Source organism: Schistocerca gregaria, chromosome 6 (assembly GCF_023897955.1).
Source record: "Schistocerca gregaria isolate iqSchGreg1 chromosome 6, iqSchGreg1.2, whole genome shotgun sequence".
Classification (NCBI taxonomy): domain Eukaryota; kingdom Metazoa; phylum Arthropoda; class Insecta; order Orthoptera; family Acrididae; genus Schistocerca; species Schistocerca gregaria.
Window position 1 is genome coordinate 415,672,716 of NC_064925.1, and position 19,558 is coordinate 415,692,273.

Genomic DNA, 19,558 nt, shown 5'->3' on the forward strand with positions numbered 1-19,558 from the left:
TGATGTTAATGATGGAATGAAAGTGTGGTTAATTATTTCATGTTATATGATGAATATCTCCACAAAGTGGCTTGTGACTTTATTGAGAATATTTCGGTGTGGAGGATGCACGAAGTTATCTTGGATGGAGAGTCTTCGACGCACATAAAAGTAATTTCGGGTGTATCTCATCAAAGTGTGAACAATATTAACAGTAACCTAAGTTTTCTCGCAGATGATGCAGTTATCTACAATGAAGTGCTACCTGAAAGAATCTGCATAAATATTCAGTCAGATCTTCATAAGATTTCAAAGCTATGCAAAGATTGTCAATTTGCTTTAAATGTTCATAGATGTAAAACTGTGCATTTCACAAAACGAAAAAAAACATAGTATCCTGTAACTATAATGTCACTAAGTCACGGAATAGGCCAACTCACACAGATAACTGGGTGTAATAATTTGTAGGGATTCAAATGGAAGGATGACATAGGCTCAGGTTCCAGACTTCCGTTAACTGGTAGAATACTGCGGAAATGTAATAAGTCTAGAAAGAAAATTGCTTACATATCACTCGTGCGAGCCTAAGTGGAATATTGCTGAGATATGTGCGACCTGTACATCAGGGGATACTAAACGAATACAAGGAAGATGGTCATTGGTTTGTTTGATCTGTGGGAGAGCATCACAGAGATGCTGAAGAAATTGAACTGGCGGACTCCTGATCACGTAGACTTTCCCGGAAAAGCTACTTACAGAATTTCAAAAAAAGGCTGTAAATTATGACTCCAGGAATATTCTATCGTCCGATGCGTATCGATTCCATGGGAATCCGAGGACCAAATTAGATTAATTACATCACTCATGGAAGCATTTAAACAATCATTCTTCCCGCGCTCCACACGTGAATAAAAAAAAAAAATGATTCAAATGGCTCTGAGCACTATGGGACTTAACTTCTGAGGTCATCAGTCCCCTAGAACTACTTAAACCTAACTAACCTAAGGACATCACACACATTCATGCCCGAGGCAGGATTCGAACCTGCGACCGTAGTTGTCGCGCGGTTCCAGACTGTAGCGCCTAGAACCGCTCCGTCACCCCGGCCGGCGTGAATGAAACAGAAAAAACCCTAATAACTAGTCCAATGGGATCTGCTCTCTGCCACGCACTCCACAGTGGTTTGCAGAGTTTAGATATAGATGTGGAAATACCCTGATTCCATAATGTTTTAATTTGTACAGTTAAATTTAATCCAAAAATTTAAGTCACTTTCCTCAGTGAACATCATATTGAATATTTTCAGTTTCAGGACCTTGCTGACACGTCAGTGCCTCTTTAAAAACTATGTCGTGTTTAAAGATCAACAACAGTTAACGAAATTTATATTTTTTAATTTTTTTTGGTAGTCATAAAGTGCCCCCTTTGTAAAATACATTACTAAAAAAGTGTTAATGTTGCTAAGAATGTATTAAACGATATATTCCTATTGTGGACCCTGCTAACACATCAGTATCTCTTTAGAAAGTGTGATTAATATAAGGCAACAACAATTAACGAAATAATTTTTTAAAATTGTTTGTTGCATGGCCACAAAACACCCTCCACCCCTCCCATGGTATGCTTTGGTACTGCTAGTGTTAATGGTGACGTCATAATTGCGAATGACAGTAGTTATTACAGAAAACGCTGAGGATTTGATCCACGTTTAATCGTTTATGTAGTTGGTGTATGAGAACCGGGAAGTTGGTTCGTTACTGACTTCGCAGCATATCTTTTGAGATATTCAGATGGGATAGTGCGTGTCGAGTCGCGACTGCTGCTGTCTTTGTGTCCGTCACAGAATGGTGCCAATCCGAGACGGGCGCGCTCGGCCGCTGCCGGTTGCACCCCTTGGGCCGTCGCGTGGGCAGCGCGTGGGCGGCGGGCGGCCCTCTGACGTCACGGCGCAGCGCCACGCCCCCCTCCGCCGCCTTCCCCCACCACCGCGCCGGCGGCGGCGGGCGTCGTGCGCGGCTATAAGACGGCGGCGCGGCGGCGCCCGGGCAGTGGCGCCCTCTCTGCCGACAACGCCAGACCTTCCGACGCCGCCGCCGACGCCGCCTCCGACGCAACCCCACGCCGCCGAGCCCGCTGAGCCGCACCGGTGAGTGGCACTTGTTGAGCGGCGGGCGCGCGCCCCACACGAGCATCGCCGCCTCCAGGGGAGGAAGGGGGCGACGATCCAGGATTCTGTTCTGGAAGCGTCCCTGCCCCAACCCCCTCAAATATAACTCGCTGTCACTCCCACTTCTAACATACTTTAGATGCCTAGGATTCTGATAATAAAAATATTATGTTTCGATATAATAACAGTAATTTGTGTACTTTACAATAAAATATTTTGTAATAATAATAATTTGTTTATGGATACATCGGAGCTTAGTGCATCACTTTTGCACAGTAGTTCTTAACCTGGGAGCAATTATCCCTTGTGGGCTAAAACGTAATTTTCTGATGGGTAAAAACAACAGGTTACAGTTGAGCTTTGGTCGCGAAGCTAAAATAATTTTTAAAAGATTAACACTATTGTCATTATTTAGTCAGACCACATTACTAATAAGTTAAGTTACCAGTGATAACATTTATTCATATTCTCGCATTTGTGTGTGACACAACAGCTTGAGGAATGAATGTATGATCAATATCTTCCTCGCATAGTCCACTCACGACAGACACACTTTGTACCACGATCTACGACAGTACAATGAGACATGTACATCACATTTGCTTAAACATCTCATGAAAATCCGTTCTCTGTTGTGGAAAGTTCCCGAAACAGGCCAGAAACTGCTTTATTATTCAGTTCACAACCATAAAGGAATTTCACCTAACTTCAGCTATTTATTGCTGCACGGCCGTATAGCTGTAGGGCTACATTGTCATTATTATTATTATTACTATTAGTGGCACCGTCAGACACAAAGCATTAGCAGTCTAAACGGGGAAGGATTTTTCTTTATGGCGTTTGCGATTATTTTCAGGAAAGTCTATTTTATTTCTTCCTTTTTCTGTGGAAGGTCTTCCTCTTTCTGCCTCGCCTTACTCAGTTGCTTGTGGTTCGGAGTTTATGACTGTGGACTCATGAATTTTGTGGGATTTGTTGTTAATAGCAGGCAGATTGGTTTGTGATGTACCTACCGCTGTCGTTTTGTGCAATTCGCAATGTTACAACTCTGCCTCATAAACTGCGCACGAAATTTTCATATTCTCTCACTGGCTACGCGCGAGCCATTAATCCTACAGAAGAAATGACCAAGACATTTTTGTAGGCAATTTAATACAGTTAAATATTGCACTGGGTTACATTTTCGCTAGAGGCTGTAGTTTTCGAGTTATTCAAGAAAAACGAACAAAAGTGACTTTAAGACGCACCTCCACTAGCAAATTCAGCCCCCACCGGATTGCTAATACCTTTTTCATGACGCTCCACCTTGAAACGGTACAAAAATTTACGAATGCCAATTTATTCTTCGTATTAGACCTTTTTTACTCTGCACTGACTGGCCTTATTACGCCACTGGCTTACTCGAGGACTTACAAATTGTAAAATTGACGTTTATTTGAATTTTAACGTAACAGTTTTGTGGGTTTTGGCAGTATAAAACAAACTGTTACATCGTAATATTTGTCAGGCCATCTGATTACGAAACTATCGTGCCTATTAGGATTAAGTTTGGACCCAATTGTCAACGTAATTAGTTTTAACGTAACGTTTACAAAAAGCAATTTTCGTTTATTACCTCCACGGGCACGTTTGAATGAACAAAGATGAAATAGCCGACCATGCTGATGGCGTAATAGCTCAATAAAGAGAAAGCAATAAGTTCGAATATGGGGAACAGTTCGTATAGTGCGACGTTTTTGTACAATAGTAGCAGGGAGTCCCATGAACAACATACTAGAAATCCTGAATGGTGAAGGATGAGTATCGGATGAAGGTGCGTTTGATGTTATTTGTGTGTGTTTTTCTTGAATAACTCGAAAATCGTGCCTCCAACGAAAACGTGTCTCAGTGCAAAATTTAACTTCGTTAAATTTCCTACAATAGAGCTTTGCTCATTCTTTTCTATGGGAAAAGTTTGCGTGTAGCAAGCGAGAGTATATGAATGCCAGATATGACATTGCGGGTTGCATAAAATGACAACGGTAGGGGCAATTGAATCATCTTGTATAAGAGGCAGTCAAAGGAAGACGAGGTAAATGGGAAACAAGTAAGTAAACATTTTTCCACAAATTGTCAAATTGGAAGTCGAACAGTAAGTTACATAAATTACGATGACAACAAACGTTTTTCAAGTAGACTGATCACTGTAGGTGTCCAACGATTTTATTGTGTGTTACATGCACAGTATGTAAACTGGCAACGCCATCAACACACAATACCACTAAGCTATGAAGTAATGTGTGAAAAATAATCGCCGTAACTATAGATACAGCTATCCCACTGTGAGACAAGATGGTCAACGCCTTCATGGAAAAATGTTTCCGTTGTCTACGGAACCGTGATTGAACCCAGGCGTGCATCTCTTCGACCACCGTGCTTCAGCTGACAGCCGAAAGCATTTTTCCATGCATGCACTGACCGTCTTGTCTCACAGTAGGATGAATGTGTTAAGCGTTATGACGATTACTTTTGAAGCAACAAAAAGTTTACTTACTTTTTCCACGTTAAACTAAAAGGATGGCCAGTGTTGGTCGTAATATTGATGTTTTATTGATAGCCGAATCTTCGGTGATGTACACATTAAACTCAGACACTGGTCAAAATATGTACAGCACCGAAGATGATCACTATGTGATTGAAAATCGATTCTGCTATCGATAAAACATCAATATTATGAGCAACGCTGACCTTCCTTTTAAAATAACATATATGGTCGTGGTGCACACAGCACTCCATGGAGTCGCCAATCAATACTTTTTCCATGTGTCTCGCTTCCATTTGACTGCCCCTACAAACCCTCACATCTGGTAAAGTTAACTGATGTACTGTTTTAGTTTCGTACCTTTGTTTTTAATATTAACCGCCATAATTAAAGTTCAACATAATTTGTTTTTGAGTTTTTGATTCAAGAGGAGGCCAAAGCTACAAGTCGATTAGGTGAGTACGTGAAATCTCGTCAGTGATAAATTTTTGGTATTCTAGAATCGTAGAAAACCACTTATTGGAATGTGCGAGAGCTATGCAATGATTTAATATTCTGTACTCAATATTCCACTAGGAGGCATGTGCCTTTCACACACCTGTGGGTGCCAGTTACAGTGGCGTAACTAAGGTATGATAGGAGGGGGGCGTGGCATCGACACTGTTTCTGTGGGGGCGAGTTTTTAAACAGGCAACAAAATGAAGAACGGCACTATAAAGAGGATGAGGTATAGCGAAGCAGGCGGCGAAAAAGAAAGGAATGGATTGGAAGTCACTAAACTGAAAAGGAGGCGGAGGAATATCTTGAGGGGATTTGAATTGGTCTGCTTTTAGTAAATATTTCACGACACCCACTTTTCAGTGGTGCAGAGACTCTTGTTTTAGCTGCTACATGAATCCGCTCCCGTAAAACCAGGTGAACCAACCCAATGAAACTGTAAAGAGTGTACTTTGCTTTTACTGTTTCAAATTATGCGACTTTAAACTGTGTGTTTTTACACGTTTTGAATTCTATCATACAAATAAAAGTTGCATATTGGTGAAACCTTAATGCTGACCATTATGATCCAGAAATACGTTACAATACGAATATATTGGTTTGTATGTAATGTAATGTAATTATAGTTTCAATGTCCATGTTTCTACCGTGGGGAGGGGGTGGGGGAAGGAAGGAGGGAGGGGTGGCAGTATGTGCAGTTTATAGCAATAGTGTCACCTGGAAACATTGCAGAACTTGAGCTGTGCGTCATTACGAGAGCTTTGTTGCTTCAGGGAGGTTAGGACAAAAATAACGTACGATTAGAGGCTCTCTGTAATCTCTCTGATGGAGCAAGACCTAAGACAGGTGGGCGTCGTAGCGAATGTCATTACGACACAAAGTGATGTCTATAGAATATGGAACAAGTTTCTAGCGGCAGAACCAGATGAGCATCGTCGCAGATGCGGCCGCAGAAGTAAAACAACAGGTGTTCAGGTCCAACATCTGCTTATAACACAAAAAAGAAACCCTAAACAAGATCCTACGCGTCTTACAGTAGCAATTACAAACAGCAACAGGAGGGCAACTGCCAACACAAACGATAGAAAATGCTTTCCATGAGCAGGGATTACGTGCCAGAAGACCTCTCAAGGCTCCAGCTCTAAATCGATTTTGGACAGGAGCTCGTGTCACACCCGCCCGCATCCATCCTTTGTGGGTTGGGCAGCAGCAATGGGACACAACACTCCCTTGTGACGGGACCCGTGCCAGTCTCCACCCGGTCAATACTGAAATTCGTGTGTGGTGGCAACGAGCTCAACCTTTACATACTAACTATACCGTAGACCACCACCCTTAGTAATACGTGGGAGGATGACTGGCGGCAAGTATCGCGAAGACATCTTTGCACGCATAATGGCTCTATTTGGGGAACGTATTGGAGCGGGATTCACGCTGATGGGCTACAATTGTCCTGTCTCACCAGAGACCTTTCAGGGAATCATAGAGACCACTGTGGAGGAATGGAACAATCGCTCACATGCTTATCAAGACAGTTTTGTAAGGAATATGGCCAACCGCATTCTAAAGTGTCTCCAGTTACGAGGAGGGCCAATTCGTTCATAAACAATTGGTTACCCAAGATGACAGAAGAAATTGTGGCGTTTGTAGCAGAATCTTTCGTAATTTTTTGTGTTTATCGTGTTTATTTTTGTTTCCTTACGACTGCACCTGACAGAACAAAATCAGTTTTGTTTCCTGTTAAGTCCACTATTGATTATAAAGCAACATACAACATTTATTTTTACCACTCTATAAACATAATTATTGAAATCTGTAACGCTTAAATCATTATGGAATCACGTTGATCTCAGTAGAGGGATAAACTGGCTAATTAACAGTGAGGATTCGACAAATCAATTCTTCTACCGGATTTCGGGAATGTTTCAGACTATTCAGTCAAGCTTAACACGTTGAATGTCATATTCGATATTTTCAGGTTGAGGACCTTAGTTAGACATCAGTACTTTTTTAATACCCGTGTTGTGGGTAAAAGTCAACAACAATTAACAAATATGCATCTTAAAAATTGTTTTGTGGTGGTTATAGTACAGCTGGTAGCACATTTTACTGAAAGGTTCTTTAATACTGTTAGTAGTTGCCAATATTTTTGAGGTTCTGTACCGTGCTTAGAGATCAGGAACTCTTTAAAACCAAAGTTGTTAATATAAGTCGACAGTGAAGAGTTTTAATTCTTTCATTTTTTTTTGTCTCTGATAACATACACATATGCAGTGTAATTCCTTAACGCTAATGTCTACGTACTTCTCGCACAACTTTTTTCAGGTGACGCTGAAGAAACCAACGATCAGATGATGATCTAATATCAAATAAAATTAAGAGATATAGATATTTATGGGTTATGCCTTTGATTAAGAGCAAACGTAATAATTCTGCACGCCGTGGCCGGATAATGAGTTGAATTTATTTGAGACGTATCGCGTTTTAATGGAGTTATTGAGAGTATTCGTTACTTTTTGTGACTGGTTATGAATTAATAAGACAACGAAGTCACTCTCGTTCACTGCATATACCTTATGTTGATGTCGATATTATCTAGAAATGAGGCAGTATGAAGCATCGTATTGTACTTTTGAAAGCAGCCTCCGTTTATGAAGGCGTCTGTAGAATTCGCGGAACTGGTGCAGATCTCTGCTGTTGGTTAGGTTTTCGGTTAAAAATGAGAAGATTAACAAGTAAGTTACTTGCAATTAATCCTGCAGTTTCTATTTTGAAAATTCGCCTCTGTCACAATCGCATGATTTCTTTGTAGGCCTGTTACTTTCCATTTTACAGTTACTTCACTTTTACATAGCCACAAATGTCCTGGTTTACTAATACGTTGGTATACCAAAAAGGCACCAACAAGTAAAGGAAGTGAATATCAGACATCTCAAAGAGGACTTACGTTTGCAATTAAGACAAGAAGTGCTCAACGAATAATTAAGAAGGAAAATGCGTAGCACTTCTGGTTTTATAGTTTCACTCATGTTAATTCCATTGCAAACGAATTTGTTGTTACTCTGTCTCCACGTGACCTACTGCGAAGTATTAACTGAAGAAGGGGGAGACGGAAATGATATACTCTTCAGATATCGATAACGTTACAATTGATTCTGAGACCGTAACAATACATAACATTCCTTTATACTTTGTCTACGACTTTACAAAATTTTTTCGAAATTGCATAGCATAATATAAAGTTACTTTAAATACGATTTTTAATTTTCTGTCCAGTCCTTTTTTTCGTCGTGTCGCCACCAACTCTTTTAGGTCTTACACATAACTCCTTCCTTGGTGAATGCGTATTTCATTTCTGAGAATTAATAAACACGCGGAGACCTTTTGGGAATACAATGGATGTGAAGTACCATTTACACCGTAATTGAATGGTATTCCTATTGTAAAATTTAGCCACTACTTTCCTTTCTTAAGGAAATAATTATTTAATTGGGACGACATGGTAGACTGACATTACTCTCTTGTGTGTCTATTCTAGGAATGAGATACGGAAATGGGTTTATTTATCTCAGCGTCTAATTCATGTAGTTTCGATTTTCTTCATTCAAACAAGTGACATCGATTTTCGAGCTGGCGCTCAGCCACCTAGCAACTTTTAGGGAACTTTCATTCCGTTGCGTTTGTGGCTAAAGGTGTTATTAATTCTACCAAGGGGCCTACCCACTTGTCAAGTACTTACTGTTAAGCTTTCGCAGAAGGGAATATGATATGTTTATTGATTCTGCATAATGTTTAAAGTAACCGTTGAAATCGAAATATGTACCATTTACTTGGCTATTTCTACATACGTTGTATATTGCTGTGATGTATACTGACAACCATCAGTACCAACCACGATCTTACTCACTTATCCTAGGAAACATTTTCTGTGAATAGAGTATTATCGTTTCATTTTAGAACGATTTTCGTCAAATAATGACAACGACTGTATGCAGTCGGCTGATGTGTTACATATACATTTCAGAAGAAATTACAAGATATGTCGCTATGAATACTGTCCATCACGTGTCTCTTCTATCTTCACTTTAGAATTCATTGAACATTGATTTGACATTTCAAAAGAGACACAGTTAGTTTGTAATCCCAGCTTACTCAGTTGCTTGTTCACTAACAAAGCATCAATGCTTTCACAAAGCTAAGGTGGCATGCCTATTCATGTACGCGAAGCTAAGGATTTGTACACGTTTTCTTTTATGTAGTTATCTCAGAGGACGTAGTGGAAATACACTGCCTGATAGAAAGAATGAGACACCCTGAAGTGGAGGAGGAAGTGGGAACAAACATTACGGGCTGAGAGGATTTGTAACGTTATTTCAGCCACTACAAAACCGAGACAAATTTACTAAGAGCTTGGAAGTACACTGGTGGCCCAAATTAAAGCAGCAAACCGCTATTTCTCCGTCTTGTGTATAATTCACGATATAATCATACAAACTGTCAACCATACGTCCTTGCGATCGTGTTCTGCACGGAAGATCGCATTTCGGTCAACGGACGACCATGCCAACAATGACGTCAGGGCCCTTATGAAACGAGGTAGTATCTGCCGGGTAGCCCCACACTCACAACCACTGTGTGCGCAGTCACACACGGTGCAGTATGGCACAAGATGTCTGCCAAATACTCTGCGTTGGATGACCATAGAAAGAAAGGAAGCAGGACAGTCGCAAATTGATGTGGCCCGATGGCGTAATGTGAATCGTTCTGTTGTTTCTCTGATGTGGCGACAGTTTATAGAGACCGAAACGGTATCCCGAAGACCAGGGCAGTACCGACCTAGGGTGCCGTCTGAAGAGAGGACCGTTATTTGGCTGTAAGGACACGACAATACTGCATTGGTATTGCATGGCAGCTGGCATCCGACCTCGCAGCAGCCACTGGACGTGTTGTATCGAGGCAAACGGTGTGCAGAAGGCTTCGGCCGACTGGCCTTTATTGTCAGACACCGGCTGTATGTCTATCACTAACGCATTTTGATCGTAGGGAACGTCTAGAGAGGAGTCATCAACATGCTACCTGGACGTTCGACGAGTGGGCCAATGTTGTTTTCACAGATGAATCCCGATTTAGTCTGGAGAGTGATTCTCGATGGATTCGCAACTAGTGGGGACGTGGAACACGATTTCGGGAGCCAAGCATTGTGTAAAGAGACCAATATCGAGGAGGAACCCTGATGGTGTGGGAGGGGCTATGTTTACCACTCGAACCCCTCTTCATAAAATGGGTTAATTGACAAGGTTTAACTGCTTTCAGGTATTGTGACGGGATCTTGGAACCTCATTTGCGGTTGTTGCGAGGTGCTGTGGATCCAGACATCGTATTGATAGGCGATAATGTTTGACGTCATAGAGGATGGGTAGCTGATGTTTTCTTGGAAGCGGGGGATACCGCGCCCATGGCGTGGCCTGTTCGCTCACCCGATTTGTGTCCCACGGTGCATGGCTGGGAGCACTGGGGAGACGGCTTGCATCGTGTCGGCATCTACCAATGACTGCGATAATCTCTTCTGGTGCTTGGCAGTCTCGGCTTGTATCGTGTCGGCATTTACCAATGACTGCGATCAGCTCTTCAAGAAGAATGAGCATAATTACTACCTACTTATGAGCCTTATAGTATTACTTCTTAAACTGAATTATCGCTTTCGCCTGCGAGAGCGCAGCATTGTAAATAACATCGTTGGCTTGTTCGCGTTCCGTGGTTTTTAACACACTTGTATATTCCGTGGCTTAACTAATGATTTTTTTTTCTGATAGTAGACTTGACTATAGAAGGACGTATTGCAAAAGAAGGGTACTTCTATAGTTAAAAATGAGACGACAGCCGCCGTTGCTGCGAGATGAAAGAAAATATTAATTTTTGTCTGTATACGCTCTTGTACGAAGCTGAATATATACTGTGATAGTTGCACACTGAGACGAACGTCTATATGAAATAGTAATTGCTGTCTTAAGAGGTAAGAGTTTCCTCTGATCTGAAGAGAATATTATGCTCATTTTTCCTCTCCTAGTAATTACGATACGAAGTGCAAGAAAGCAGAAGACAGGATTTTAAGTGCTGTGTAGTACTGTGCGACCCCTGTTTAATATCACAGTCTTTTGGAACGAACAGATTCTCTTTTGTGAAAAGCGGAAATTTGTGGAACTTACCCTACCGACTCACACTGTCATAGTTGTTCAGAATCGCATCCGTGTGACTTGCTCTTCAATAACAGCGTCAAGAATTATTCACAGTTACATTACGACACAGATTTTGTAAAGCTGTTTCTTAGGCTTCCTGCTAAGAAAAACTTTAACCTTGAGTGCACTCGCCTGCACTCCGGAAACGCCACGCGTCACAGAAAAATTAATAATTCACGCTTTTTCAGCCAAGAAGACAGTAATTAAGATCCACAGCACTAAATATTTTATATTTGATGAAAAGGTCAGTTTCAATTTTCAAATTAAATAGCAACACCAAAGGACAGGTTCACAGGCGACGACTCCATGGGACCTGAGGAACCCGAGCTCCCTCAAAAATTCGTTTTTCTTTTGTTTCTTTTTTCAAAGTCAAAAAATGTGTCAGGCTTGTCGAGTTTCCCGGAGTGTCCAGTTATCCAGAGTCCAGTTTCCAGAGCTCTAATGTTGATCATATGACTCTAAAATGCTTAAAAACACTTTAAGACTCACTATTTTTTATCTAAAATTTAGAAAATTTCCCAGGGTAAGACCCCCTTACTCCCCCCCCCCCCCCCCCTATACGGATTTCTTTAAATCATTTAATACTAGGAAAGAAAGAGGACCTGGTAAGAGTTGGGAACAGTAATTACAATTAATTTTGCATCGGAAAGCTTCGAGGTTGCCTGTCTGTCTGTTCTTTTTGCTCATTAGAGACTGATGACATCATTCACAGCATGAACCGTCGTTATCAGGCCTGTATTGTTGACAGAAATTGTCACATCCCATGCTGAAACATTAACCAGTTGTCATAGTGTGCGTGCAAATCCATTAAGTTGGAAAAAAACGAAGAACATTTTTTGTCTAGCGTTATGCATGTTGCAGTTATTTACGTTCTGATTCCTTACATTGTCTCTTATACTACCTCCTGTTTATACCGTTTTGAGGCAAAATAAACGCAACCTTGCAAAATTTCCGTTTGTTGCTTAGGCTCCCCTTTGGGTTGGACGGATGCACTGATTAGGACTGGAAGGCTGTCACAAAACCGTCGTGTCCTCTGCTGAGGCAAGCTGCCCAACAACTGTTGCAACTGAGCCTTGATAACTTGGTTATTGGCTCTGGGACAGAGTTTACGTCCGAGATGGTCCCACACATGTTTCATTGGGGACAGATGTGGGGGTTTGCTGGCCATGGGAGTATTTAAACATCATACGTACAGTTCATAGAGAGACGAGTCATATGTGGACGAGCATTGTGCTGCTGAAAAATAGCACCACGATACTGTCGCAAGGAAGCAGGATGTCCGTGACATACTGTTGCGCCGTGACAGTTCCCTGAGTCACTACTAGCTTTGACCCAACGGTTTACCACACCATGACGCGTCGAGTAACATCGCTGCGCCATTCCAAACTTCTCATCAGTTTCCGCCATAGTCGCCGACGATGGACAGCCGGGGTAGTGAACACAATGTGACACCACTCCATGCTTCCCACACCAACTGCAGACGTCTGTGATGTGGTGTTAACGGCACCCTATGTATGGGACGGTAATCCCCTAGCCCGGCTGCTGCTAGTCTGCGACCAACGGTGAGGGAGGTCACAGAATTTTGCAGGCGTCCATTACGTCTCTCTGATTCTAGGTGCAAATGTGCTTGGTGCACATTACCGCTGTCTCCCTTTGTGGTGGTCAGATGTGATCGATCTGAAACTTGACGACGAGTATATCTGCCCTCACGAACATGGGGCCATAGTCACATCCGAATAGCCCAAAAATTTATATATGTTAGCCGGCCAAATCTAGATCTACATTGCAGCCTTTTTCAAACTATGTCAGATGCTGATAACACTCGATATGCGATATTCCCGTCTCCTTTATAGTGATCACTGACGTCCGACCATGTCTTCTGGGCGTTATACTTTTTTGGGAGTCCTCATATATGTTTATCACACTATACTCCAGACATTACCATACAGAGTGTGGTGACGAGGACCACTGTTATTACCGCTCATTACAGTTTCATTTTCAGCTGATGTGCCTGGAGAACGATTGAATCTTACGCTTCCAGAGAATTGTACACACATCAAAAAAAAGTTTTGCGTCACCTCGATTCCAAGGGTTCTGTAACTGTAAAGAAAATTGGAATAGAGATCAACATAAACATCATTTCTACCCTTTTTATTGTTCATGAGAACCACACATAACATGTTGTACCACCTTTAGACCTACAGAGGTGGTGGTCCAGATTGCTGTGCACACCAGTACCTCTAATACCCAGCAGCACGTCCTCTTGCACTGATGTATGTCTGTATTCGTCGTGACACACTATCCACAAGTTCATCAAGGCACTGTTGGTCCAGATTGTCCCACTCCTCAACGGCAGTTGGGCGTAGGTCCCTCAGAGTGGTTGGTGAGTCACGTCGTCCATAAATAGCCCTTTTCAATCTATCCCAGGCATGTTCGATAGGGTTCATCTCTGGAGAATATGCTGGCCACTAGTCGAGAGATGTCGGTACCCTGAAGGAAGTCTTTCAAAAGACGTGCACGATGGGGGCTCGAACTGTCGTCCAGGAAGACGAATGCCTCGCCAATATGCTGCCGATGTGGTTGCACTATCGATAGGAGGATGGCATTCACGTATCGTACAGCCATTATCGTGTCTTCCATGACCATCAGCGGAGTACGTCGGCCCCACATAATGCCACCCCAAAACAGCACGAAACCTCCAGCTTGCTGCACTAGCTGGGCTGTGTTTCTAAGGCGTTCAGTCTGACCGGGTTGCCTCCAAACACGACTCCGTCGATTGTCTGGTTGAAGGCATATGCGACACTCATCGGTGAAGAGAACGTGATGCCAATCCTGAGCGGTCCATTCGGCATGTTGTTGGGCCCATCTGTACCGCGCTGCATGGTGTCGTGGTTGCAAAGATGGACCCCGCCATGGACGTCGGGACTGATGTTGCGCATCAAGGAGCCTATTGCGCACAGTAACACGACGTCCTGTGGCTGCACGAAAAGCATTATTCAACATGGTGGCGTTGCTGTCAGTGTTCCGCCGAGCCATAATCCATAGGTAGCGGTCATCCACTGCAATAGTACCCCTTGGGAGGCCTGAGCGAGGCATGTCATCGACAGTTCCTGTCCTGTCCGAACAACATCGCTTTGGTTCACTCCGAGAAGCCGGGACACTCCCCTTATTGAGAGCTTTTCCTGGCACAAAGTATCAATGCAGACGCGGTATTGACCTTCTAGGCAAGGTTGAACTACAGGCAACACGAGCCGTGTATCTCCTTCCTGGTGGAATGACTGGAAATGATCGGCTGTTGGACCCCCTACGTCTAGTAGGCGCTGTTCATGCATGGTTGTTTACATCTATGGGCGAGTTTAGTGACATCTCTGAACAGTCAAAGGGAATGTGTCTGTGATAAAATATCCACAGTTAACGACTGTCTTCAGGGGTTCTGGGAACCGGGATGATGCAAAGCTTTTTTGATGTGGTTAGCGTTTGCCACTGACGTTGGATGCCGTATTAAAATTGTCGTTCCACAAAACTTTTAGCTACGAGAAGCAGCACCAATAATCTTCACTAAAATTAATAGAATTCTGAAAGTTCTAAAAAGCTAAGTATCATGTGGTGTTGATGGCAGAAATCGGTAAAGTTGTTTCAGCTTAATAATTAACGTCTTTAATAATATACGTGACACACACGTTACACACAGGTGGCACAAGAAATTATTCCAGACAGATTAAAATAATACAAATTTTAAGTTTCTTTATAGGAAAGGTGGCAAGAAAGAGTTAAGTAATTATCGTCCAATTTTCCTAGTGATATTTTTTTCCAAAATATTCGAAAAAATAGTATAAATACTAGTCCCACACTTAAGCAGAAACAATTTACTTAGCGTACCACAGTTTGGATTCCAGAAGGGTCCCTCAACTTAGAATGCTATTTTCACCCTTATCCACCAAATATTAAAGCCTGAAATAATTTAATAACGGCAGCTGGTTTTTTCTGAGTATTTCAAGGCATTTTATACTATAGATCAGGTTACACGATCAGAAAAAACTCAAGTTTTTTGGAATTGATGGTTTTACACACGACTGATCTGAAACATACTTAACAAACAGAACGAAAAAGGCTATGCTGAATAATTCAGTCAATTAGAAATGAAGCACACTCTTTGAAAGCGGCTATCGCGGTATAGAAACGTATTGTTGGAACAATAAATGTTTCTACACTGCGATCACAGCGTAGGAAGTATGTGCATCATTTCCATCCATAAAGACCGCCCCACACCACATGTGTACCTTACAGTCCAGACAGTTTTGGAAAGGTAGAAAATTTTAGTGACTGGGGAGGAATCACAAAAGGAGTCACTCAGTCTGGTTCCTTACTTATGTGAAAGACCTTCCAATTAAGCCAGCAATCGAAATTTGTACTTTTTGCCGACTATACTGGTGTTGTACTAAATCACATTAAAGAGAAACCAACATAAATGATTGTTAAGATGTTTTTCAAACAGTTGTTAAGTGGCTACCTGAAAATGGGGTATCCCTAAGTTTTCAGAAAACACGTTGCATTCAGTTCTGTTCAATAAGTAGGGTTATATCCAGTTAATGTAACACACGGACAGCAATAATAAATAGTGTACTTTTTTATAAAAAACTTGAACTAGAAGGCAACCATACTACTGAAGTTGTCAAATAATAAAGTTATTTATTTTTGTTCTTTATAGAATTGCTAGTCCTGTCAACAAACAAATCAACCTCCTGATATATTTTCATATTTCCAGTCATTAATGTATTACGGAATAATTTTTCGCGATAACTCATCACCTAGGAAGGCAGTATTGACTGCAAAAAAGCGAACAGTAAGAATAATGTGAAGGCTAATCGTTTATTTAGGTCCTATCAGTCGCGAGATGGAAACCGCAGTGAACATCAAAACTCTTTATTTGCAACTTTTAACTATTCCTTCCAGCCACTGCTGTACATAGTCACCATTCCGACCTCGACATTTGCTATAATGTTGTACCATATTTCTAAGACCCACGTCATAGAAGGCAACCACCTGTGTTTTCTGCCAATTCTTCACACGGGTAGGATGGTCTGTAGCTTGTTATCTGTGCCAAAATGTTGTCTTCATAGCCAATGGTTCATGCGAGGAGACACGAAAATGAGAGGGAGCTATGTTCGGGCTGTATGGTGGGTGATCAAACTCTTCCCATCCAAAACTCTGCAGGAGCGTCTTCATTCCCCCTGCAGTGTGCGACCGAGAATTGTCACGAAGAAGGAAATGCATGGGAGTTACGTTATGTGGGCTGCATGAAACCAGGCGATATCTATCAGCAGGCACGGGAAACATTTTCTACGCATCTTTACGTTCTCAGTGAAAGGAACTGAAGAGTGACATGACACTATCGACGAGCATATTAGAGACACTGCCCAACACATCTGTGCATAGCTTCATCGGATTTTCACTATGGTTACCATTTCACGGCCGATCGGACCTTAATAAACGAATAGCCCTTGTATGTCGTGTTAACCTGTAGTCCTCATGTAGACACCTCTCCAAGGAGTTAGACGTTACAAGTGCACCATTTCAATACATATATACAGCAGCCTGTGGCAAAGCAATGCCTCCTGCATATCTTTTCTTCCAGGAGTGCTTGTCCTGCAAGATTCGAAGGAGAGGGAGTCTGACGTGCCGGCGGAAGTAAAGCTGCGAGAACTGGTCGCGAGTCGCACTTGGGTAATTCAGCCTGTAGAGCACTTGTCCGCAAAAGTTAGAGATCCTGAGCTCGTGTATCGGTCCGGCACACAGTTTTAATACGTCAGAAAGTTTCATATCAGGCAACATCCGCTACAGAGACAAAACTTTGTTCTGGAAACGCGTCATAAATAATGCAATACAACTTGAGAAAAATAATGACATCACTACCCAAAACATTAGAGGAAAAAATGACCTTTATCACCGATTATTAAGGCTGTCATTGGCTCAAAACGAAATTCAATATACAAAAATTTTTGAACGTGTGCCCACTACAGGTAGCAAAGCAAGTCTAACTTCTAGCATAAAATACTTTCTCCCGGACCACTCCAATCCTTTGTGTTCCAAGTAATAATTTCTATTAAAAAGTCGGTAACCTGTAAAAGGAAAACAGCAGGAAAAGGTAATACTAGTTCTTTTACATGTATGGCTTGAGTAGGACTAAAATATAATGTCTTCATTAACGTTAACACTGACCATGTATCACTTATAGCTGTAAACTGACTCAGTCCACCTCATTTAGGTAAACTAACTGTCAGATGAGCATCTCCGTAACACTTTTGCGCTTACCAAAAGAACCAGTGATGGGTTGGGCGGCTCTTCTTTGCATCATCTCTGTCTCCGGTGTTAATATTACGTAGTAATGGTACCAGAATGAGGAAAGATATTCTAGAGTCGGTCGGATGAGTGTTCTGTAATCTACGTCGTCTTTCCGTGTGGTTCAACCTATGAATCGAAGTCTTATGTTAGCACTTCCCAAAAGTAGTTTCATATCTTAGCACCACCGTAGTTCGCTGTCTGTCGGCTTATGGACACATGCTACATTTATTCATGATGGAGGTTTATTGACAGTCCTTATCGAACGTTTGCGAGTCTTCCTACAATATTCTGGTATCGAGAATTTCCTACATGCGTTAGCATTATCCAGTCAGCGCCACGGAGACCGCGATGTTATCCATCAGATAAATCGTAGTAATTTATTGCGAACAATGATCGCCCTAAAATAATTGCGCCAGAAATTATTTTTACATTGAAATCTATATATAGATTGTGAAATAAATATCCCTAGCTGCATACAGGCGTTGATATAAGTCAGTGGGGACAGTTGAAAATTTGTGCCCGAACGGGACTCGAACCTGGGATCTCCTGTTCACATGGCAGACACACTATCCATCTGAGTCACCGAGGACACAGAAGACAGTGCGACTGCAGGGACTTATCTCTGGCACGCCTCCCGTGAGACGCACATTCCCAACTTATTGTCCTACACAATATTCATGGTACCCCTGCCCGTTATACTCATTACTCGCGGCTTTTTGCCGATTCCTGTAATAGTTCGGGCACTGTTTGTGCATCCGCACAGAAGAAGGTGGTCGAATGGCCGGTTAGCCTTAACTGACTCCCTGAAACACCATACCGCGCATGGCGGAAGGTACCTTGCAGTGCTATTTATTCCCTCCCTGTTCGAGCCGCATTAGCAGCGAGGGAAAAACAACGTCTACCAGGGGCGTTCAAAAAATAATGCAACACTTTTTTTCTCGGCCATTTGTGGTTGAAAAAATATAGAATTTGTTGTGGAACGTCGAGGAATATTCTCGCTTCTGCCACTGTAATTTGATGAAGTACCGATAGGTGGCGTCGCTATAAGTAGCCTTCAAAGTGCCATATGTCACGGTGGTGCCCTCCAAGCAGAGAGCTATCATTTGAATTTATTTTGGCGAAAACCGGAGCTTTGCAAATATTCATAGGAACTTGCAGAGTGTATACGGGGACCTGATAGTGAACAAAAGCACGGTCAGTCGTTGGATGGGAGGCGTCTGCCTTCATCGCAGCAAGGTCGTGCAAACCTGTCCGATGTCGAGCGTGCTGGCCGGCCGCACACAGCTGTGGAATGTTGGGACGTGTGAACACTCTCATTCGAGTTGATGGAAGAATCACAATCAAACACCTCGCCGCTCAACTAGACGTCTCCGCAGGGAGTGCTGACGCAATCGTCCACCACCTGGGCTACTCAAAGGCGCGTACCTGCTGGGTCCCTCTCCGCCTAACAGAAGACCACAAAGAGCAACGAAGGACCGTCTGCTTCACCCAATGAAGAATGCATGCCACGTGAAGCAGTGAGTGAATGATGGGCAGGTTACTGATGCAGTAAGACGTAGGCTCCGACGTCGACGAGTGCAGTGGTACCATGGGGGCATACAGGCTCTCTCACTAATGTGGCGTAAGGCGGTCGAATTGAACGGAGATTATGTTGTAAAATAGGATTTTGTAGCCAGAAGTGTCGAGAACAATATGGTGTTACTGGAATCCTGAATAAACCACTCTGCTTCGAGGCAAAAAAAAAGTATTGCATTATTTATTGAACGCTCCTCGTATATGCTTCCGTACGAATCTGGTTGCACTAATCCTGCCTTC

The 19,558-nt window shown here is 42.4% G+C and overlaps 1 protein-coding gene across 1 annotated transcript in view; it reads left to right on the forward strand.

Annotated features, from left to right (window-relative positions):
• Positions 1-2,030: 2,030 nt before the first annotated feature.
• LOC126278307 (thyrostimulin alpha-2 subunit) overlaps positions 2,031-19,558 on the forward strand; it is a 292,428-nt gene continuing 274,900 nt past the window's right edge. The window contains exon 1 of the mRNA XM_049978322.1: positions 2,031-2,125. The gene's annotated coding sequence lies outside the window, so the exon portion shown is untranslated. The remainder of the gene's footprint in view (positions 2,126-19,558) is intronic.